Source organism: Staurois parvus, unplaced genomic scaffold (genome assembly GCF_062004578.1).
Source record: "Staurois parvus isolate SC_StPar_1 unplaced genomic scaffold, SC_StPar_1.0 ptg000929l, whole genome shotgun sequence".
Taxonomy (NCBI): domain Eukaryota; kingdom Metazoa; phylum Chordata; class Amphibia; order Anura; family Ranidae; genus Staurois; species Staurois parvus.
This window is the reverse complement of record NW_028318725.1, coordinates 364018-389617: the sequence shown is the minus strand read 5'-3', so window position 1 is coordinate 389617 and position 25600 is coordinate 364018. Positions and strand designations below refer to the sequence as shown.

At 43.6% G+C, this 25600-nt stretch overlaps 1 pseudogene; it reads left to right on the top strand.

Moving 5' to 3' along the window:
- LOC149441963 (histone-arginine methyltransferase CARM1-like) overlaps window positions 1–25215 on the top strand; it is a 98952-nt pseudogene extending 73737 nt beyond the window's left edge.
- Window positions 25216–25600: the final 385 nt, after the last annotated feature.

Here is a 25600-nt window from a genome sequence, read left to right as displayed (position 1 = left end):
CATCTATTCCAGCTGAATCTAGTATTTCAGTCTAAGAAATAAGCCATGAAAAAAAACTGCATGCTTGGAATATTCTTCAGTCTCACCACATACAGTGAATGAATCACACTTAAGAATACAAATGCAAGCAAAGGCCTCTCAGGAAAAATATACATATGACAAACCATACTTATATCTTACACAAACTGCCATTCCTAGGATCCTTGCAAATGCTTAATCGTCTACATTTATTATGAATATTCACAACTTCTTTCAGTTTATTATATTGCTCCCATGGTAGCATTTATACTCCTATTAAAGTGTTGTAGGTTTTCCATTTTGTCCATTCAGTATAATGGAAGACTTCCCTGGGAAGGCTGTCTGTTTTTGCTATAAGAAAACATTAACTCTTATGCATCTAATTGGACCTGAAAATTCCAATTCACAGGAGTACACAGATCCAAGGGTATTTAATTAAGCAAACAGTAAATTGCAGCAAGGGTGGCCATAAACTGTATCATCCTAATCTCTATTGTGATGAACCAATGCAACACTTGAGTATTCCATGGTGTAAAAAAAAACATCAGTAGATTGGATATGACTTGTAGCAATGAGAATCCTACCCGTTTTACATTTCCCACAATAAAAAACATTTTTTTTACAAATTACAGCCCATCAAGTGAGATCTATGGTGCTGATCATATTCTGTTAGATTGAAAAGGTCCGAGTTCTGGATCTTGCCTTTAGAAAGCCTCAGTAGTACAGCAATAGAGGGTGAGCTGTCTTTGAATATTTATTTTTGACATAAAGCTGAACTGCGGGCAAATTTCAAAGTAGCAGTTGAAATACATATATGAGGAGTGTTTTGCAAGCCAAAGGATTTGCATTTCTGTCCATCCAATCCTGAGATTACACATCCCTGCCAGATAGCATAGCCAGCCTGGAGACCTGTTAATTAAATAATTAACTGGTTGCTGACCAGCCGCAGTGTTTTTACTGCGGCAGGTGGCACCTCTGCGCACAGCGCCATCTTTTAACATCGCTCTGTAAAACAGGTAGGGGGCGTGCGTGAGGTGCGTGCCCGCCCTACCCATCCCGCCAATCGCGGCAGCGGGTGTCCATCACTGGGTCCCGGACAGTCTTAACCGCCGGGTCCCGGCGATTACCGGTAATCACTGGCAGATAGCACGGCTGCAGTGTTTACATTGCAGCTCTGCTATCTGTCAGTTCAGAGCATGCTGAACCTGAGAGAAGACTATCTCTCGGGATCAGCTTGTTCCTGTGAAGTACACCCCCCCGCCCCCTAGTAAAACACTCCCCTCACACAGTTAACCCTTTCATTACCTAAAAAAATGTTAACCCCTTCCTTCCCAGTGCCATTAGTACAGTGTCAGTGTTTTTTTTTTGCACTGATCACTATTGGTGTCACTGGGGATGTTAGTGACCCCAAGTCAGTTCCCCCCCAGTGTCAAAATGTCTGCCGCAGTCCCGCCATAAGTCGCTGATCACTGTCATAAATCGCTGATCACCGCCATAAGTCGCTGATCGCCGCCATTATTAGTATAATAAAAAAAAATCCCAGTATCTTTCCCGCCATTTGTAGACGCTATAACTTTCACGTAAAACAATTAATTTACACGTATTGGGATTTTTTTTAAGCAAAGACATGTCGCAGAATGCATTTTGGATGAAATTTGTGACTAAATTTGATTTTTACATTTTTTTAGTGGACATGTTTTATAGCAAAAAGTCCAAAATATTGTTTTTTTTCTCAAAATTGTCAGCCTTTTTTTTTTATAGCACAAAAAATAAAAACCGCACAGGCGATCAAATACCACCGAAAGAAAGCTCAATTTGTGGGGAAAAAAAAGGATGTAAATGTAATTTCGGTGCAGTGTTGCATGACCACACAATTGTCAGTTAAAATAATGCAGCGACGTAACACAAACCACTTCTGTAACCGCTTCCTGACCGCCCTATAACAGAAATACTACTACAGGGCGGCATGGGTGCGCAAAATCACATATATATATATATTTAAATATATACGTGATTCGCGCTCCCGTGGTTTTCATGCCCCTCCCAGATAGCGTCAGATTGCCCATCAGTACACCAGTCATCACATTTAACCCCTTGATTGCCAGGAGCACACTCCTGTACAGTAAACCTCCATTGCTAGTATAGTGTCTGAACGGGTCAATAGCTTTGATCAGATCAGCACTATACCAGCGTTCACATTAGTATAGCGTCCCCAAAAATGCAGCGTTAGCGGGATCAGCCCCGGCACCTGCCAGCACCTGCGTTTAGCCCCTACGCTTACCCCCCCTTCTCCCCCAGCAAGTGCAATGTCAGTAGGTCACTGTCACTTGATACATTGCACACAAAACCGCTGTGTTGGCAGAATCAGGCCTGATCTCTGTTAGCACTTGCCGGTAAATTTTGATGACTCTCATATGCAGCAGAGTGCCAGTACTAGTGCCGCTCTACCTTTTGGTGAACTGGCAAGTACCAGTGGTCTAGTACATCCTGGTCTTTCACATACCTCCTTGATTTTTGGAGCTGTTTTTCATGGAATATCTGTATGCGTTGTTTGTGGATCAAAGCAATTTATATGCACAACAATTTATCGTTGCCAACCCAAATTCAAACCTTGCCAGACCATTCACATGGAAACTCATTACGGTTTTCAAATCTACATTTTTTGGGGGCCTAACCCTCAACATGGGCATTACTAAAAGAAATGAATTGCGGTTGTATTGGTCCGCAGATCTGATTCATCATATGCCTGTGTTCTCTGCTGCCATGGCCAGGCATAGATATGAGAGTATAATGTGTTTTATGCATTTCAACGACAATACACTCTGTCATCCTCGGGGTGACCCTGAATTTGACCGGCTCCACAAAATTCAGCCCCTCGCAAATCACCTTAACCTAAAATTTGCAGATGTCTATACTCCTCAGCAAAACATCTGCGTTGATGATTCCCTCATTAATTTTTCTGGCCACCTTGCATTCAAACAATTTCTCCCCTGCAAGCGTGCCAGATATGGGGTCAAGATGTAGAAGACCTGTGAGAGGACAACAGGCTATACTTATAAGTTTTGGATTTACGAGGGAAAAGATAGTCACGTGGAGCCCCCTGGATGCCCAGACTACATGGGGAGCAGTGGCAAGATAGTCTGGGACTTGGTATCATCCTTTTTCCATATGGGGTACCACTTATACGTGGACATTTTTTTTTTTAAGCGTGACACTATTTAGACATTTATTCAATCTTGGAACTGGCGCTTGTGGCAAAGTGTGACCTAATGTGTGCCCACCATCAGAAGTGGGTGGATGCAGGGCAGTATATTCTAATGGTGGGCATACCACACACTTTTTCTGGCAGAGATTTCTTCTCATTTTTTTCCATTCAGTCCACAGGCTGCATACAAAAAAAAAAAAAAAAAAAAAAAAAAAGAACATAGTATATATACCCAACAAGGACCAGCGACGTACTGGTACTTCACTGGACTTTGAGTGGATATACCAGGATGATGCCTACAGCTGCAGGCATCATCCTGGTATCGTTTTTTTCAGCCGGCGATCGGCTTTCATGTAAAAGCAATCCTAGTGGCTAATTAGCTGCAGGATTGCTTTTACAAGCAGCGGGAGATGATGCCCCCCCCCACTGCCTTCCAGGGCAGTCTTGTGCCATCGGGGGGGGGGGACCTGAGAATGCAGCCGGTGTTTCTGCCAGCTGACCATAGAGCTGATTGGAGACCAGAGTGGTGCCAATCATCTCTATAGTCTAAGAATTCAGAAGCTACAAGCATTTCATCACTTCAGTTTTGCAGGATATAAACAACGCCATTTGTAAATTAGGAAAGCATCTGATCACACTGATTTTGGTTTGATTAGATAATGTAAGGGCAAAGGAGATATCTAGAGTCTGATAGACCCCAGATTTCTCAAAAAAGAACATATGACAATGTCCATTGAAGTTATAGGGGACATTTGCATTCCCTGTTATAGCATTAAAAGTGATCCAAAAAAAAAAATGAAAAGGTACAATGTTAAAAAAAAAACAAACAAAAAAACAAAAATCGCCCCTCCCAGGCGCACACTCCTGTGTGCACAAGCCTTGACCCTGTGACAGTTTGTAAACAGTGGTTGCACCATACATGTGAGGTATTGCCGTGAACGTCAGATCAAGGGCAGTAATTCTAACACTAGACCTCCTCTGTAAATCTAAAATGGTAGCTTTTAAAGGCTTTTAAAATGTTGCCTATGGATATTAAAAATGCTTGCAGTTTGTCGCCATTGCACGGGACATGCGCAGTTTTAAAGCATGTCATGTTTGGTATCTATTTACTCGGCATACCATTATCTTTTATATTTGGCCAATATATTGTGTTTTTGTACATTAAAAGTAAAAAAAGGTATATTTTGTTTTATAATTTGCTTTTGAAAAATCGCTGCGCGAGTACTATGTGCCATAAAAAAAATTGTAGTGCCCACCATTTTATTCACTAGGGTGTCCGCTTTAAAAAAAATATATAATGTTTGGGGGTTTAAATTAATTTCCTAGCAAAAAATACTGATTATTTTCATGTGAACAAAAAGTGTCAGAAAAGGCTTGGTCTTCAGGTGGTTAGAAGAGTGAGTGATGTGTGGCATAAACGTCTAATGCTGGGCATAGAATGTCCCCACCCCCCAAAACGACCCCTTTTTGGAAAGTAGACACCCCAAACTATTTGCTGAAAGGCATGTTGAATCAATAGAAGAATACATTTTTTTACCACAAGTTTTTGGAAAATGACAAAAAAAATATATATATTTTTTTTTTTTTCTTTACACAAAATTGTCACTTAAATGATTTACTGCTCACACATGCCATCGGTATATGTGGAATTACTCCCCAAAATACATTCTGCTACTTCTCCTGAGTATGGGGGTACCATACTGAGAGACGTTTTGTGATGTGAGAGACATTTTGGCAGTCTAGCCAAGTACAGGACCCCAAAATCCAATAAGCACCTTCAGGCTTTTGAAGGGCTTTATTTCCTCATTACACTTCCAGACTACCTATCACAGTTTCGGAGGCCCTGAAATACCAGGATAGCAACTAACCCCCCCAAATGACCCCTTTTTGGAAAGTAGACACCCCAAGCAATTTGATAAAAAGCACGGTAAGTATTTTGCAGATCTCATTTGTTGCCACAAGTTTTTGGAAAATGAAGAAAAAAAACAAACATATTTTTTCTATTCTTTTTTTAGATTTCAAAACCTTGTGAGAAAAAATGAGATCTGCAAAATACTCACCATGCCTCTTTTTAAATTCCTTGGGGTGTCTACTTTCCAGAAAGGGGTCATTTTGGGGGGGGGGTCTGCTATCCTGGCATGTCAGGGCCTTCAAAACTGTGATAGGTAGTGAGGAAGTGTAATGAGGAAGTTACGCACCTTCAGGCTTTCAAAGTGGTCATTGGATTTCAGGCTCCTGTATGTGGCAAGGCTCCCAAAAAGTCTCACACACGTGGTATCTCCATACTCAGTAGAAGTAGCAGAATGTATTTTGGGGTGTAATTCCACATATACCCATGGCTTGTGCAAGAAATAAATCATTTAAATGACAACTTTGTGTAAAAAAAAAAAAAAAAAAAAGGTTTTTGTCATTTTCCAGAAACTTGTGGAAAAAAATAAATCTTCCATGGACTCAATATGCCTCTCAGCAGATAGCCTAGGGTGTCTACTTTCCGAAAAGGGATCATTTGAGGGTGTTTGTACTATCCTGGTATTTTAGCAGCTCGAGAAGTGTGATGGGCAGTCAGAAAGTAAAAGCTGTGTAAATTCCATTATCTATACCATATTTTGTAGACGCTATAACTTTCACATAAAGCAATCAATATACACTTACTGGGATTTTTTAACCAAAAACATGTAGCAGAATACATTTTGGCCTAAATTTATGATGAAATTTTAGTTTTTTTGGATATTTTTTATGACCGAAATGAGAAAGATATTGTTTTTTTCAAAAAAAAATTTTTTTTCTTCAAAACTTTCTGGTTATAGCACCAAAAATAAAAAGTACACAGGTGATCAAATACCACCAAAAGAAAGCTCTATTTGTGTGAAAAAAAAGAATATAAATTTCATTTATGGACCGTATTGCATGACCGCACAATTGTCCGTTAAACTAGCGCAGCGCTGTATAGCAAAACAAAATGGTGTAAATTGCAGTATCTATACCATAGCTTGTAGATGCTATAACTTTCACACAAAGCAATCAATATACACTTATTTTTTTTTACCAAAAACATGTAGTAGAATACATTTTGGCCTAAATTTATAACGAACTTTGAGTTTACTATATATTTTTTATAGCTGAAAGTAAAAAAATATTGTTTTTCTTCAAAATGTTTGGTCTTTTTTTGTTTATAGCGTGAAAAATAAAAAGCGCACAGGTGATCAAATACCACTGAAAGAAAGCTCTACTTGTGTGAAAAAAAGGATGTAAATTTCGTTTGGGTGCAGCATTGCATGACCGCACAATTATCAGTTGAATTAGTGCAGCGCCGAGTAGCAAAAAGAGGCCTGGTCAGGAAGGGGGGTAAATCCTCAGGAGGGCAAGTGGTTAAAAATGTACTCCTCTGCCCAGCTGATGAAACATGTAGCACGCTGATCACTGGTGAATGCGCTACATACATCAATGAAAACATGTAGCAAATGAACGATTAATCCTGTAAGTAATAGAATTACACCTTATCATGCCCCACTGGCCTGACTGGAATGTGAAGGAGAATCAGCAGACTGACGAATACTTCTTTTTGTCCCTCTGCTCTCTTCTCTTATGAGCATGCTCCTTGTAAACACATGAGCACTACGGAACAGTTTCTTGTGCTGCTTCTCCCTCTCCCAGTTTGAACTCTGCTGAGCAGGGAATCACAAGAGGCTGATACCAAGTAATATTCAGGTACATTTATTATTTATTATAATACAGAATATATATAGCGCCAACAGTTTGTGCAGTGCTTTACAAAATTAAGGTAGACATTACAGTCATAATACAATACAATTTGGTACAAGAGGAATCAGAGGGCCCTGCTCGGTACACCGATTCCTTTAAACTCCAAAGACCACTATATTAATAATGATTGCATTCAGGTATCTGTATATGGTTAATACCTGTAATAGTAGTATTTACTTCATGACATTCTTTTTTTTTTCAATTCACATGCCTTTATTTATATTTTTCTTCCACATTTACATGCAGGCTAAGGTGTCCTGCAAAACTGAAAGTTGGAAGGTTTGGGACAAACCCTTTCATACTGACAGGCATGTTTACCATGATCAGCTATTATTGAAATGGGTTAAAGTAATTCTAAAGGCTTTTCTTTTTGATCTTTAAAAATAATAAATATCTCATACATACCTACTCTTTGTAATGGTCTTGCACAGAGCAGCCATGATCCTCCTCTTCTGGGGTCCCCTGTAGACACTTCTGGCCCCTCCCCCTTGGCGAGATCCCCCAGAGAAGGCCACTTATTCTGGGGTCACTTGTGCATGCTCGCTCCCGACCCACCTCTGTGTGTCTATGAAACACACAGAGCATGGCTCAGCCCCGCCCCCATTCCCTCTTCACTGGCTATGATAGACAGCAGTGGGAGTAAATGGCTCCCGCTTCTGTGTCTGAGCCAATTAGGAGTGAGACTCGGAAGAGCCGTAGCTGTCGTGGTCATTGCTGGTTCGAGACCGAGTTCAGGTAAGTATAAAGGCGGGCTGGGGGGAGGGGGGACTGCACACTGAAGGTTTTTTACCTACCTACATAGAATGCAAGAAGGTAAAAACCTTCAGCCTTTAGACTTTACTTTAAACCTTTTTTTCCCAAATGGAATAAAAATCTGCTGCTGTAACTGCTTAAAAAATTAGCTGTGTTGGGCTTAATACATTATGCTGTTTTCTTTCCTTCAACCACAGGTTGAAAGAAAGAATATTGCTCTATTCCCCCACCAACAGTCAGTGTTCTGCCACAGTTCCTCCCAAAGAGCTCTGCCCATAGTGTTCTGCTAGCATGGAGCACAGGGAGCCTTCCCCACTGGCAGAATATAGCGATAGTTTCTTGCGAAGAAAACCCCAACAGGCTAGTTGTACTGAAGTCAATTGATACAATCAGCCTGCCTATAATTTGTCTGGTTCCTGCCAAATGCGCTGAATTTTGATCTGTCTATGGCCAGACCAGGACTTAAGTAGAGGTGTTCACGGGGTGAAAACACTACTTTGTGATTTCACAGTTAAAGAAATAGTGCTGCTATCCTGTTAAAGGAAGTATAAAAATAACAGACCTATTGGCAGGATCAGCAGGTAATAAAATTATGTTTTCCTTGTGACAGACTGCACAGTCTGGAGTTCAGATTTAACACTTGAGTGGCTGTTCAGAGCTAGATTGTTGAAAAATCTGTATTTAGTAGGGCTGATCTTTTTCATTGGGAAAAGAATGTATTGCAGTGGGTATATGTTGCTTATACCTGTCTGTCAATTTGCCCAGAGAATTGTAAGTAAATCTACAAGAAAACTAGAGCTAACTGAAAGCAATTGGAGTGTGCTCGAAACCATTTTTTTCTAATGAAGGGATTCCACTTTTCATATTCGTACATTCCTTGTAGTGTCACAGTCTGGCTTTCCACTACACCAACAGAACCATTAACTCATTGGTACCAACTCCAATGTCTTCTTCAGACTCCACTGTTCGCTAAAGAGGGTGAAACTGTATCGGGAAAGGTGCTGTTTCAAGCCAACAAAAGGTAATGCAGAAAACAAACGTGTTTAATTTCTAAATATGCATACTGATCACATTAAATATTTTAAATTGTCCTCACTTTTTCTCACTTTATCCTGCTGCATGGCCTGATGATGTTCCCCTCTCTTTTTCTTTTTTGGAACCACGTTAGGAGGCCAAGCCTCCACTGTTTTCACCAGTATGTTGGTTACTGCCTCTTGTGCGTTTTACTTCACCTACAATCTTTTGGGAGACACATACCTTAGTTGGTGGAAAATTGGTTCTTTTGTGTCATAACTCTGTTCATTTAACTTGCTTATATTTGTTTTTGAGATAGGTTTTCAACTACACTTTTGGATACCATTTGCATCTTTGTACTTGAGAGATTTTGTTTCTACTTGAATTGTTGACTATAGAACTATTGAACATCTAAAATATTTATATAATACATATACAGTTATACTCATAAGTTTACATACCATGGCAGAATTTATGATTTCTTGGCCATTTTTCAGAGAATATGAATGATATCTGTAATGTACAGCGCTGAGCGAACTATTGGCGCTTTATAAATACTGTATAATAATAATAATAATAATAATAATAATAATAACACAACATCTTTTCTTTCACTCATGATTAGTGTTTGGTTGAAGCCATTTATTATCAATCAACTGTGTTTACTCTTTTTAAATCATAATGACAACAGAAACTACCTAAATGACCCTGATCAAAAGTTTACATACCCTGGTGATTTTGATCTGATAACATGCACCCAAGTTGACACAAATGAGTTTGAAAAGCTATTAAAAAGGTAACCATCCTCACCTCTGATCTGTTTGCTTTTAATTAGTGTGTATACAAAAAGGTCAATGAGTTTCTGGACTCCTGACAGACCCTTGCATCTTTCATCCAGTGCTGCACTGCCGTTTCTGGATTCTGAGTCATGGGGAAAGCAAAAGAATTGTCACAGGATCTGTGGAAAAAGGTAGTTGAACTGTATAGAACAGGAAAGGGATATAAAAAGATATCCAAGGAATTGAGAATGCCAATCAGCAGTGTTCAAATTTTAATTAAGAAGTGGAAAATGAGGGGTTCTGTTGAAACCAAACCACGGTCAGGTAGACCAACTAAAATTTCAGCCACAACTGCCAGGAAAATTGTTCGGGATGCAAAGAAAAACCCACAAATCACTTCAGGTGAAATACAGGACTCTCTGAAAACATGTGGTGTGGCTTTTTCAAGATCCACAATAAGGGGGCACTTGACGAAAGATGGGTTGCATGGTCGAGTCGCCAGAAGAAAGCCATTACTACGCAAATGCCACAAAGTATCCCACTTACAATACGCCAAACAGCACAGAGACAAGCCTCAAACCTTGTGGCACAAAGTCATTTGGAGTGATGAGACCAAAATTGAACTTTTTGGCCACAACCATAAACGCTACATTTGGAGAGGAGTCAACAAGGCCTATGATGAAAAGTACACCATTCCTATTGTGAAACATGGAGATGGATCGCTGATGTTTTGGGGATGTGTGAGGTACAAAGGCACAGGAAATTTGGTCAAAATTAATATGAATGCAGTATGTCATCAAAAAATATTGGAGGGAAATTTGCATTCATCAGCTCGGAAGCTGCGCATGGGACGTACTTGGACATTCCAACATGACAATGATCCAAAACACAAGGCCAAGTTGACCTATCATTGGCTACAGCAGAATAAAGTGAAGGTTCTGGAGTGGCCATCTCAGTCTCCTGACCTCAATATCATTGAGCCACTCTGGGGAGATCTCAAACGTGCAGTTCATGCAAGACAGCCCAAGAATTTACAGGAACTGGAGGCTTTTTGCCAAGAAGAATGGGCAGCTTTACCATCTGAGAAGATAAAGAGCCTCATCCACAAATACCACAAAAGACTTCAAGCTGTCATGGATGGTAAAGGGGGCAATACACAGTATTAAGAACTGGGGTATGTAAACTTTTGATCAGGGTCATTTGGGTAGTTTCTGTTGTCATTATGATTTAAAAAGAGTATACACAGTTGATTGATAATAAATGGCTTCAGCCAAACTCTAACCACAAGTGAAAGAAAAGCATGTGTTATTAATCATCTTCTCTGAAAAATGGCCAAGATATCAAATTCTGCCAGGGTATGTAAACTTGTGAGCACAACTGTACATATAATGACATCTAAAATATTTTTAATTAATTAGTACCTATTTAAAATTAATTATTTAGTAGTAATTGCAAATGTATTTTTTATCAATTAATAAGTTAAATTACAAAATAACTATGCAAAACAATAATCGAAATCTACAAAAATCAAAATGTCGATACTGCTTCATCTCTTCCATTTACCATCCTGAAGCCATACAGCTTCTTAAATGTAAATAAAAACATATATTGCTTATTATATAGGTGGCAAGGTATGGCTATTGAAGAGTGTTCTATAATGGTTTTAGAAAGAAAAAAAGCCAGAGGTTAGCATTATTTAGCAGGCCTACATTGACCTATATACATACCCTTGTTAAACAGAAACTCCAGCTTCCCTACCACTTCTCTCAGATCTCATTAAAAAAAACCCACATTTAAACCCAAATGGTTCCTGCACTCCCCACTACCACTCACATTTCCCCCTTGCTCCCACAGACTCCTTGTCACCTTAATACCTACCTCTACTCCTTTCAGGCCATAGACTTATCAAGCTCTGTTTTTCACAACAGTAACCTGGCCTGATAGTCCTTGTACTGTCTCACTCTCATAGCTTTTAACCCCTGGCATTTTTCCCTGTTCCAGTCACTTCCCTCACTCTTCCCCACATTCTGATCCTCATCCTAATGTTATCCTACCTGGTTTACGTTTACGTTCTCCCTAGTGGTCTACTACAACCCTTCATTCACCCCAACATTTACTAACCACTGTAATACTTGTAAGCCCTTGAAGCCTGTTTATGTTCCTGATGTTTACTTGAAATGTATTACTATTGTTTGTTCACTCCTTACTGTGTATATCCTTTAGTGTACATTATAATTTGGTATGTCGTTTTCAAAGTAAAAACTTAATTGAAACAGAAAAATGACAGCAGCGATTACATAATTACATGTTATTACGGCACTGTCTAGGAGTACTGTATGCTCGGGTTGTGTTATGACGCACCCCCAGGTGGTGTGTCATTGACAGCTCAAAGGAAGTGGGTTGGATGATGTTGGGCATCATTCAACTAGATAGGCTGGCAGTGGTGGACATCAGAGTGATAAGTCTGTAGGAGACAGTTCTAGGTAGGAGGCAAGTATTGAAAGCTAAAAAAACAAAAAGAACAGCGAACACTTAGAGGTGAAAGCTGCTAGCAATAAAAAGTAAATCAACCAAAATTAATAAATGCAAACAGGAAAGTGCAGCACAGAAAAACTACTGCATCCTACATAGCAATAATAATCCACCATATACAGTAATCAATGAATACATAAATAAAAACATAAAAAGTAATACACCACTATGGTGAAAGGTGCCAGAGCAAGAATATAATGTAGTTAATAAAAAGTCCAAATACAAAGGCAATAAATCAGATGTTCTTCACTATATGTTTTTCATAATTATGCACCAAAAAATCATTGTAATCTTCAGTGCAAATCTACACTATTATGCACTAACTAGAAAACAAAGAATATGCAGCTCAAGAAAAACCTCCAGCCAACCAGGACCTCCACAGATTGTTTTCACAAATGGATAGGAGAGTTAGTAATAAGACTTAGTCCTGCACCAAAAACTGCACAATCAAAATCTAAACTGCTGCTGTGCAAATTGTGAAAACACAAACCATAAACAATACAAATAAACAGCGCAAAATTAGACTTCTAAATCTACTCATAAAGAGTTATTATATAAAGTGTAAAAAATTAATAGTGCATATCCTTAATTATATTGTTATCAAACACCAAAAAGTCCATGTGTGATGAAAAAATTCCAAATAAACTTCCACCTTCCACCCGTGCAGAAACCAACATCAAATACACTCACCAGAACTTGGTGAGTGAAAAGCCTTTAAAGGACTTTTACAGGGATCCTAAACCCTCTTTTGCATTCACTCTATAGGGATCTTCAACATCCACGTAGGCTCCACCGTTTAACCAGGAGAAAAAAATCTCACATAGTGTGATATTGCCACATAATATTAAAAATTTCAAAGTATAGATTAGGGCCACTCACATATCAGCGACTTGTAAAAGGCACATTTATTTATATATAATAGGCTCCAGGTAAGACATGAACATTTCCACAGCCTTCTTATTCCAGGGATCTCACATCAGCCATAGAACAGAGCAGAGACTCCACACAGACCAAACCAGGCTCCCAAAGATGGCCGCTGAAACGCACCGCTCAGCGTGTACATACCCCGTACGCCTGACGTCACTTCCGGTGAGTGGAGCGCACGCTGAGCGGTGTGTTCCAGCGGCCATCTTTGAGAGCCTGGTTTGGTCTGTGTGGAGTCTCTGCTCTGTTGTATGGCTGATGTGCGAATTATTCAAAAATTCGGTTCGGCTGATTCGCCGAATTCGCGGAAAAAATTCGCTGCGAGCCGAATATATTCGCTGCGAATTTAACTTATAAAAAGGGTGTTTCTAGGCTTCAGAGAGCCTTTATATTAGTGCAGAACACTGTACCTTTAATTTAAATGCCCTTGGAGTCTGCTGGGGAAGAGAAATAATACTGTCAGTCAGTATGACATGCAGATGAGTGCCGTCGATCTTAGAATCACCGCACACTTCACTCATTTGGGCAGTCACGGGGCCAAAACCAGAGTGTGGAGCCACAGTGTGGCGGTGGAGGCAGCAGCAATGGGAGGCCATACAGCACCCTATGACAAAATGGAACCCACCAGCAGTGTGAGGAGACCTGAAAGTGGCACATGGCAGAGTGTGGCGATGGAGACAGCAGCAATGGGAGGCCGTACAGGGACCCATGACACACTCTGGACCTGGCAGCAGCATGAGGAGGCGGTACAGGGGCCCATGACAGATTACGGGCCTGGCAGCAGCATGAGGAGTCGGTACGGGGGCCCATAGCAGATTACGGGCCTGGCAGCAGCATGAGGAGGCGGTACAGGGGCCCATGGCAGAGTGGCGGAGCGTAAGCAGCTAAAATTGAAGGCCATACAGAGGCCTATGTTAAAAAGTCCCCCCAGCAGCAGCGTGGGGAGACGACTATCAAGAGTCCAATGGCAGAGTGGCGGAGCAGAAGCAGCTTCGATTGAAGGCCATACACAGGACTAGTTTAAAAAGCGGAAGCCGTCAGCAGCGTGAGCAGACGACAGAGGCACATGGCGCAGGGTGGCGGTGGAGGCAGCAGTATTCGGAAGCCATACACAGGCCTAGGTTAAAAAGCGGAAGCCGTCAGCAGCGTGAGCAGACGACAGAGACACATGGCGCAGGGTGGCGGTGGATGCAGCAGTATTCGGAAGCCAAACACAGGCCTCGGTTAAAAAGCGGAAGCCGTCAGCAGCGTGAGCAGACAACAGAGGCACATGGCGCAGGGTGGCGGTGGAGGCAGCAGCAATGGAAGGCCATACAGCACCCTATCACAAAATGGAACCCACCAACAGTGTAAGGAGACCTGAAAGTGGCACATGGCGCAGGGTGGCGGTGGAGGCAGCAGTATTCGGAAGCCATACACAGGCCTAGGTTAAAAAGCGGAAGCCGTCAGCAGCGTGAGCAGACGACAGAGACACATGGCGCAGGGTGGCGGTGGATGCAGCAGTATTCGGAAGCCAAACACAGGCCTCGGTTAAAAAGTGGAAGCCGTCAGCAGCGTGAGCAGACGACAGAGGCACATGCCGCAGGGTGGCGGTGGAGGAAGCAGCAATGGAAGGCCATACAGCACCCTATCACAAGATGGAACCCACCAACAGTGTAAGGAGACCTGAAAGTGGCACATGGCGCAGGGTGGCGGTGGATGCAGCAGTATTCGGAAGCCAAACACAGGCCTCGGTTAAAAAGCGGAAGCCGTCAGCAGCGTGAGCAGACGACAGAGACACATGGCGCAGGGTGGCGGTGGATGCAGCAGTATTCGGAAGCCAAACACAGGCCTCGGTTAAAAAGCGGAAGCCGTCAGCAGCGTGAGCAGACGACAGAGACACATGGCGCAGGGTGGCGGTGGATGCAGCAGTATTCGGAAGCCAAACACAGGCCTCGGTTAAAAAGCGGAAGCCGTCAGCAGCGTGAGCAGACGACAGAGACACATGGCGCAGGGTGGCGGTGGATGCAGCAGTATTCGGAAGCCAAACACAGGCCTCGGTTAAAAAGCGGAAGCCGTCAGCAGCGTGAGCAGACGACAGAGACACATGGCGCAGGGTGGCGGTGGATGCAGCAGTATTCGGAAGCCAAACACAGGCCTCGGTTAAAAAGCGGAAGCCGTCAGCAGCGTGAGCAGACGACAGAGACACATGGCGCAGGGTGGCGGTGGATGCAGCAGTATTGGGAAGCCAAACACAGGCCTCGGTTAAAAAGCGGAAGCCGTCACCAGCGTGAGCAGACGACAGAGGCACATGGCGCAGGGTGGCGGTGGAGGCAGCAGTATTTGGAAGCCATACACAGACCTAGGTTAAAAAGCGGAAGCCGTCAGCAGCGTGAGCAGACGACAGAGACACATGGCGCAGGGTGGCGGTGAATGCAGCAGTATTCGGAAGCCAAACACAGGCCTCGGTTAAAAAGCGGAAGCCGTCAGCAGCGTGAGCAGACGACAGAGGCACATGGCGCAGGGTGGCGGTGGAGGCAGCAGTATTCGGAAGCCATACACAGGCCTCGGTTAAAAAGCGGAAGCCGTCAGCAGCGTGAGCAGACGACAGAGACACATGGCGCAGGGTGGCGGTGGATGCAGCTGTATTCAGAAGCCAAACACAGGCCTCGGTTAAAAAGCGGAAGCCGTCAGCAGCGTGAGCAGACGACAGAGGCACATGGGGCAGGGTGGCGGTGGAGGCAGCAGTATCCGGAAGCCATACACAGGCCTAGGTTAAAAAGCGGAAGCCGTCAGCAGCGTGAGCAGACGACAGAGGCACATGGCGCAGGGTGGCGGTGGAGGCAGCAGTATTCGGAAGCCATACACAGGCCTAGGTTTAAAACTGGAACCCAGCAGCGTGAGCAGACGACAAAGACGCACATGGCAGAGGATGGATCTGGCAGCAGTATGAGAAGGCGGTATAGGGGCCCGTGGCACAGTGTGGTGATGGGGGCTACAGCAACTGGATGCCAGAAAGTGGCCGATAGGGCTATATACTGCATGACTACATGGGTGGTTTTTATAGTACTTTATTTTGGCCTCCCTCTCAGCAGGTGTGAAAAAGGCCACCATTTTTGAACGGTAGCGAGGGTCCAACAAGGTGGACAGCCAAAAGTCATCCCTCTGTCTGATGGTTATTATTCGGCTGTCGCTACGCAAGCAACCGAGCATGCTATGGGCCATTTGTGCCAAGGAATGCGAGGGACTCCCTGCCTCCATCTCCACAGCATACTGCCACGGTGCGTCTGGGTCCTCTGTCTCCTCCTCCTCCTCTACCAGATGCTCCTGCTCCTCCACTCCTGTCCGCTGAGTGGAAAAACCACCCATTTCACTCAATAATTCCTGAGCACCAATGTCCTCCTCTACCTCCTCCTCTTCTTCCTGTCCTGCCCCCACAGGGGTCATGTGGCGTTGAGATCTGTGCGCCACGTCTACCGCACCCTGACCAGCCATTGTTAACAGCATTTGTTCCAGGACGTGCAACAGAGGAATGACGTCGTTCATCCCATAGTCCTGCCGAATCACAAATAGCGTGGCCTCCTCAAAGGGCCTGAGCAAGCGGCAGGTGTCACGCATGAGCTGCCAATGGCTGACATCTAAGTTACACAGGGGAGTACCTTTATCCGCTTGTAACATCAGGAAATCGGTGATGGCCTTTCGCTGTTCGTAAAGGCGGTCTAACATATGTAGGGTTGAATTCCACCTTGTTGCAACGTCGCAGATCAGGCGATGCTGTGGAATTCCGTTCTGCCGCTGCAGCTCAAGGAGGGTGTGCTTTGCGGTGTAGGAATGGCTGAAATGCATGCAAAGTTTACGTGACATTTTAAGGATGTCTTGCAGTGGGATGGTGGATTTTAGGAACCACTTGACAACCAGATTGAACACGCGAGCCATGCATGGCGCATGGCACAACCTTCCTTGACGCAGAGCAGACACCATGTTCTTTCCGTTGTCGGTCAACATGGTTCCGATTTTCAGTTTGCGCGGAGACAGCCATCTGTCGATTTCTCTGTTCATTACACTCAGAAGTTCCTCCCCTGTGTGACTACATTCGCCAAGGCATACCAGGTGCAGCACAGCGTGACACCGTTGCGCCCTGCACATGTGATATGCCGGTCGGGTAATGGGACTTGGCACGGGGGTGGCAGCTGAGGACACGGCGGAAGAAGAGGTGGTAGAGGCGGACATCTTTGCTGGACCAAGGACGTGCAAACGTGGAGGCAAAAGCGGCGTGACCTGTCCAAGTTGCTGGTGCGGCTGTGCCGGCACCACGTTCACCCAGTGGGCCGTAAATGACATGTACTGTCCCTGACCGTAGTTACAGCTCCACACGTCGGCGCTGCCGTGCACTTTGGCACAGACCGACATGCTCAAAGACTGGCCCACCATCTCTTCTACATGTGAATGCAGGGCTGGCACTGCCTTTTTGGCGAAGAAATGCCGGCTTGGCACTCTCCACCGCGGCTCGGCACAAGCCATCATTTCTCGGAAAGGTGCTGAGTCCACCACTTGGAAAGGGAGGGACTGCAGCACCAGCAACTTGGACAGGAGGACGTTCAGCTTCTGCACCGTCGGGTGCGTGCTCGCAAACTGTTGTCTCTTGGAAACGGATTCCAAGAAAGACTGCTGACGGAATCCGTGAAGAGGAGTAGCAGGAGAAGGAGCAGGAGCAAGGAGTATTTTGTATACTTTTTTTTCAGCGCTGCACTTTCCTGTTTGCACATATTGAAACTGCTTTTTCAATTTCTAAAGGTGGAAGGCTTCATATTAAATTTAAAAAAAGCTATTGCAAACCATTACCAGTTCTAATATGCAGTGCCACCTACCAATTTACCTTATTTTCTGTGGAACAATGCATCTATTATAATGACAGATATTTTTACATGTAAGCATGGGTAATAAAGGCATTTTCCACATCTCAACTATTTTAAGAGCTCATTGCAAAACTTGACCATAAGCGGAAGTGCAATGCATTTATTGTTATCACTGTAAGATGATTTCCATTAATAATGAAAAGGAATGCTGGAAGGGTGTGACCATTTGCACGCTAATAACTCTTCACGGTTATTTTATTAAATATGTTTTTATACCAGTCTTTCAGTAAAAGCAATTAGCAAAATCTGGACCACATACTTCTCTATATACAGTTTTACATTCCAAATCTAAAACCTTATGTGAGATATAAGCTAAAGCCTTCACTGTGATATTTGTGTTTCTTTCTTAATAACAAGTACACGACAAAGGCATTGATATTTGTAATGTATAGGCATAATTACTCCCTTATTTAGTAAGACAAGTGAGATGTGGAAAAGGGGTAATTGTATTCCAAATAGAGAAAATAATTTTCCAAGCTGCCGCAATCTAAATTGCTGTAACATTCCAGTGAGTCCTACTATTGTAAATTATGTTGTAATTTTCATTTGAAATGGGTTGAGGAACAGTACCTGTATGCACCAAAGCACACCAATTAACCGAAAGAATGGAAATTAACAGATGGAATGTGCATCCACAAAAATGTCCTGAACAGTTTGATGGCAATCAGCACTTTATAACACAAAGTGGAAGCAGAGCATTGTGATCATAAGTGCTTGTTATTCCTAATGTTTTTAACCAGAACTGACAAGGAATTTCAGATATGGTAATTAAAATGTAATGATGCATACATTTTAATTGATCCATGTACTATGCTTTTTATTTGATCTAGACAAAGTTATGATATTCACATTGTGGCAGCAGTAGATCAGACTGGCTGTAAATCTGGCAACATTCTGGATTTAAAGAACCCTTTTTTAAGGTAAGATAATTGATAATTGGAGACAATATACAGTATTTTAAATACTGCTGACATTTCAGGAAGCATTTAATATCAGTACATGCTCTGAGGGAAGCTTATAACCTAATGGCTTTACCGTACTCATATGAGAACATTAGGCCAATTCACTCAAACAGTATGTGCCGTATGTACCTGTAGGATCCCACTGGAAGCTGGAAATAACTGTACTGAGCACCTCTACTACAGTGATCTCCACTAAGTCCTGTTCAAGGGTGGACTGACAACTCATGGGGCCCCAAGGTAATAGGAGATAATGGGGCCCCCTGTGTCCCACCCACACTTCATCCACACCCACACTCAAACTCCACCTACATATTGCAGCTCAGCTGCATAGAGGGGACCTTTAAATATCTACCGCAGCATAGCCTGTCTGGATGTTCTTGGCTTCTTTCTGTAGAATCTGCTGGGCACATCTATGTATAAATATGACCACCACTCAGTAGCCATCTTTATGAAACAACTAGGGGTGTTTAATGAAAGAAGTGGGCCTGTGTGCAAGATCATAATTTGGGCCCTAATGACAGAAAGAAATTCTGCTCGAGCAGCAAATATTGGGTGTGGTTTTTGGGGGCTGGTTACATAGATGCCTGATGATTGAGGGGTTAATTGCCTTGTGTGGCCCTTTGACTCTGGCTCAGCTTCTTCCTGTCAGTGTTGCCAACCCCCCAAATTTTTTTTTATTTTACACACTAAGGAAACATGGAATATCTACTGACAGAGCACATACTGAGAACCTGAAATATGACAAACTCCTATTAAATACTAAAAGGGGAAGAGGGGGTGGAGAAGTGGGAAGAGGGGGAGGAGAGATAGGAAAAAGGAGGGAGAGAGAGGTGGAGGAGATGGGAACGTGGAAAGAGGTGGGGGAAAGAGGGAGGTGAGAAGGAAAAGAACTGAGCTAGAGGAAGGTGTGAGAGAGGGTGAGAGGGGGGGGGTGAAAGAGAGAGAGGGAGAGGGAGGTGAGACGGGTGAGAGAGAGAGGCAGGTGAGAAGGAAGGAGTGAACTAGAGAAAGGTGAGAGAGAGAGGGTGTGAGAGAGAAGGGGGGTGTGAGAGAGAAAGGGGTGGTGAAAGAGGGGTGGTGAAAGAGAGGGGATGAGAGACAGAAGGGGGTGTGAGAGAGGGGGAGAGAGGGTAGGCATGAAAGAGAGAAGGGATGAGAGAGAGAGGGGGGGAGAGAAGGGGGTGGGAGAGAGGGTAGGGGTGAAAGAGAATGAGAGGGGATGAGAGAGAGGAGATATATAGTGCCCCTCATCCTCAAGGCACACATGGGGTCCCCATTATAAAGTGCCCCCAATCCCACTTTCCAGTTCTAATTCCCCCCCCCCCCAATTCCCCACAAATCTCCCTTGTCCCCAAAAAATCCCCCCTCCTATCACACATCCTCTTTCCTTCCAAATCCCTACTAGCACAAATCCTCTCCCCCAAATCCCCCCTCCTAGCACAAATCTTCTGCCCCAAATCCCTACTCCTAGCATAAATCCTCCCCCCAAAACTAAACTCCTATTGTAAATTCTCCCCCCAAATCCCCCCTCCAAGCATAAATCCTCTCCCCAAACCTCCACTCCTAGCACAAATCCTCTCCCCCAAATTCCCCCTCCCCCAAAACCTCACTCCTAGCACAAATCCTCTCCCCCAAATCCCCCCTCGTAGCATAAATCCTCCCTCCAAACCTAAACCCCTAGCACAAATCCTCTCCCCCAAATCCCCCCTCCTAGCACAAATCCTCTCCCCCAAATCCCCACTCCTAGCATAAATCCTCCCCTCAAACCTAAACTCCTAGTGTAAATCCTCCCCCCAAATCCCCACTCCTAGCATAAATCCTCTTCCCCAAATCCCAACTCCTAGCATAAATCATCTCCCCAATCCCCACTCCTAGCATAAATCCTCCCCCCAAATCCCTTCTAGTACAAATCTTCCCCTCCAAAATCCCCCTCTTAGCAACAATCCCTCCAAATTACCCTTCCCAGCACAAATACCCCTCCCCCCAATCCCCCCCTCTTCCACAAATCCTACCTCTTAACACAAAACCCCCCCCCATTTATTTTTCCCAGCACAAACCACCCCTCAAGCCCCCATGTAACTGAACCAACCCAGTCTGCACTTGGGTACTTCCATTATAATACTGCTTCCCCGTCCGAACACCGACCACAGCCAGCCAAACAAGACTAGACAACACCAGTCTGTGTGAACATGGAACTCTTTATTTGAAACTCGAACTTGCTTTTTATACACTCAAGGGGCAATCCCCCCTCCCTGCATAATGACACAGGGCGGGGCAATTTACACGTAGCAACAAGAGACACACAGGTATTCAAACTTCACAACAGCAGACAGTCCCATCAGGAGGAAGGGCTGCTGGAGACACCCCCCATTAAGCGAATACACATAAACACATACATCCCATAATAGTTTGCGCCTAAGCAAGACACACAATAGAACAATGGAATGCAACCACATGGCATTAAACAACAACCCCCCACCCCAATATTAGGACAGATCACCCTGTATTCCTAACATGCACAGGGTGACACATAATAGGGATATGGGGAGCTGAGACAGGGGTCTCCCCACCTCTCTAAAGTAAGCTGGGTTCCATGGGCCCCCCACCCAAAGTGACTCCTGTCACCCCCCCTCCCCTCCCTTTACGTCTTCCCTCCCTCCTACAATCTTACAGAAGGGAACTACAGGGACTAGTGAGGAGGTGCGGGCTCTCTGTGCTCCCCCCCACCCCTCCTTTCATTACAGCGATCCTTCCTATGGCAGATTACATAGGATCGCTCTGAGATCTGATGGTACACAGCTTGATTATCTGCCCCACTCACATTTCCAGGAGGTGAGCAATCCATGGAGGAGATAGGGGATGGGTAATCAAGGTGTGTACCATCCGATCTCAGAGTGATCCTGTATAATCTGCCAAAGGGAGGATCGCTGTTATGACAGGAGGGGGGGGGGGCACAGAGAGCCCGCACCACCTACTCCTCTCTGCCACTTCTCCCATCTGACCTGTAATTAGTTTACCACACTAGGTTGCCTCTTGTCCTAGCACCAATTGCAGGGATTGGGGGGGAAGCTCAGAGATCCTGGGTACAATCTCCATGGGGGATGCTGGCCTGGGGGGGGCGTAGCCCACCCCAGCACCCCCCTAGATCCGGCCATGGTTCTTATTAGTAATTCATCTCCAAAACTGAATTGAGATGTCACTAATAATCGGAGGTCTTCTACTTGGGCATAATCCTCCTGCGATATAGGGTTGTTAACAGAGTCTTCGCTGTTTTTATTGAAAATCCCAAGTATAGGATCTTCCTTTTGGCTATTAATTAGATCCTCATTTGGGCATTCCTGACTCTCTTGTGCTACATTACTTTCATGAATGAGGAAAGAACAAAGAGAGGGCGCACAGACCTAGTGCATTACCATAAAAAATGTTTAATAAGAAATAAAATAGGTGTTGTACTCACAAACGACAATAAAGTCAAGGCACATCATAAAAGAACAGCTGGATCAACACCGTGCTGAGTAACAGTCCGTAATGGGGAATGTAGACATCCAATAGGCTGACGCGTTTCGAGGACTTGCCTCTTCCTCAGAGGAAGAGGCAAGTCCTCGAAACGCGTCAGCCTATTGGATGTCTACATTCCCCATTACGGACTGTTTTTCAGCGCGGTGTTGACCCAGCTGTTCTTTTATGATGTGCCTTGACTTTATTGTCGTTTGTGAGTACAACACCTATTTTATTTCTTATTAAACATTTTTTATGGTAATGCACTAGGTCTGTGCGCCCTCTCTTTGTTCTTTCCTCATTCAGTATATTTGGATTTCCCCGGTCTGTTGAGGGCAGCAAGGTGTGCATGTTCCAGGACATTCTTAATGTGGTTGCAGCCTGCATCGAGTCCATCCCCAAGCGCAGGAGCATTTGTGTTTGCTGGTTCTACATTACTTTCAGACTGAACCCTAGCTTGGTGTCTTGAGATAGCTTCAGTATGTACCATTCCCTGTAGATTATCTATGTAAAGATTTTCTCCATCTATGGCACCCGGTTTGAAGAGTTCATCAGCTAGGTCATTACCTTCCTTGTCCAGTTTTGGGCTTTTGAAATGACCTTTGGTTTTCTTCCAATAATTGGTTAAACCATTAGTTGTTACCAACTCATCTATTGTACAAAATAATTCAGCATGTTAAACAGACTTGTCATTAGATCTTAACATGTTTCTTTTGCAAGCAGGCAGATATTCAACAAAACTGTTGTTACGTATGTAGCTGGAATCCATGACAATAACAAATTCCTTAATGTTATACTCTTTAGCAATTTGAACAGTTTTGTATACAGCTGTTCAAATTGGCACCAATACTGTATCCTTCTGATACATTTGGGAATTCACCAGTCCAGGTGATTCCAATACCTGCTGCTAGTTTTCTTTCCTTGCCTATGGTGGTGTGATAAGCACAACCATCAATATATACACATGGGAGTAATGGACAGTAATCTTCATCGTATGCTTTGTAAGGGGAAGATCATTGTTCTTCCAAGAAATCATCTGATAGCTCTTCTTTATGAGAAGGAGCAGAACAACCATGGAGTTCAACCAGACCTTGGGCAACAGGACTCTTTTTATTTTGTTTATATCAGACTTATAATGGCCATCCTTGTAAGGATAATGTTCAGGCAGCTATTCTACTGTTTGATAAAATTACTATCTCTGATTTTGTCACTTTGTAAATATTGCAAAGGATGATGTGCAGTTTCTATTATTTGCGCACTCTGAATGTACACTATATTGCCAAAAGTATTGGGACAACCCTCCAAATCATTGGATTCGGGTATTCCAATCACCTCCATGGCCACAGGTATATAAAATCAAGCACCTAAGCATGTGGACTGCTTCTACAAACATTTTTGAAAGAATGGGTCCCTCTCAGGAGCTCAGTGAGTTCAAGTGTGGTACCGTGATAGGTTGTCACCTGTTCAATAGTTCCATAGGTCCATCTGTGAAGTTTCCTTGCTACTAAATATTTCACGGTCAACTGTTAGTGGTATTATAACAAAGTGGAAGCAACTGGGAACAACAGCAACTCAGCCACCAAGTGGTAGGCCACGAAAAATGACAGAGGGGGTAAGCGCATGCTGAAGCGCACAGAAATCTCTGACTGTCTGCAGAGTCAATAGCTAAAGACCTCCAAACTGCATGTGGCCTTCAGATTAGCACAACAGTGCATAGTGAGCTTCATAGAATGGGTTTCCATGGTCGAGCAGCTGCATCCAAGCCTTCAACATCAACAAGTACAATGCAAAGCATTGGATGCAGTGGTGTAAAGCATGCCAACACTGGACTCTAGAGCAGTGGAGACGTGTTCTCTGGAGTGACAAATAAGGCTTCTCTGTCTGGCAATCTTTTGGATGTGTCTGGGTTTGGCGGTTGCCAGGAGCATGGTACTTGCCCGACTGCATTGTGCCAAGTGTAAAGTTTGGTGGAGGGGGGATTATGTTGTGGGGTTGTTTTTCAGTGGTTGGGTTTGGCCCCTTAGTTCCAGTGAAGGGACCTCTAAAAAGGTGTTAGCATACCAAGACATTTTGGACAATTTCATGCACCCAACTATGAAGGAACAGTTTGGGGATGGCCCCTTCCTACTCCAACATGACTGCGCACCAGTGCACAATGCAGGGTCCGTAAAGACATGGATGAGCAAGTTTGGGGTGGAGGAACTTGACTGGCCTGGACAGAGTCCTGACCTTAACCTGATAGAAGATCTTTGGAATGAATTAGAGCGGAGAATGCGAGCCAGGCTCTCTCGCCCAACATCAGTGGCTGATCTCACAAATGCGCTTCTGGAAGAATGGTCAAACATTCCCATAGACACACTCCTAAACCTTGTGGACAGCCTTCCCAGAAGAGTTGAAGCTGTTATAGCTGCAAAGGGTGGGCCAACTCAATATTGAACGCTATAGACTAAGACTGTGATGCCATTAAAGTTCATGTGTGTGTAAAGGCAGGCGTCCCAATACTTTTGGCAATATAGTGTATATCAGACTTCAACTATTTCCCTCCCTTGTTCATCCCAACCAGCAGCCTTTACAAACTCGATGAAGGTGCTAGAAAATGCTTGGGAAATGTTATAGGCCTTTAACAGTGTTATATTTTATATCATAATTAATACAGATAATAATTAGATTAATAATAATAGCATAACATTATCTTTTCAGTAAGTAGGAAAATAAAAGTCAGCTTCTTTCCTGTACAGAAACTTTTTTACAGATATGTGGACAGTGAATTGTGTTTGGAGATTGAGGAGAACATCATATTCAGTAGCAATTCCCGGGAATCACTAATTCACGATGGGAAAGGCCCAGTCACCAGCGGGAAGCTGCAACAATAGCCTGCATATAAACAAGGTGAATACAGCTCTTGTACACTAAATAGCAGAAATAGGACATCGGAGATATTGAAACATTTACATGTATCCAACATACAGAGGCCTGAATATTCATTTGAATTATTATCCCTGAGAACGGCACATTAATTAGCTGGGGAGATATTTCTGGTGCTGCCATCTTGTGTGTTCGGAGGCTCTGCGGGTTCAGGAGACGCGGGAGATTCTGCGTGCGGTACCTGTCTGTTAATTCACCGGATTTATTTATATATATATATTTAAATAAAACATATAAAATATATATATATATTTTATATGTTTTATTTAAATATATCATATATATATATATATATAAATAAATCCGGTGAATTAACAGACAAGTACCCTGCAT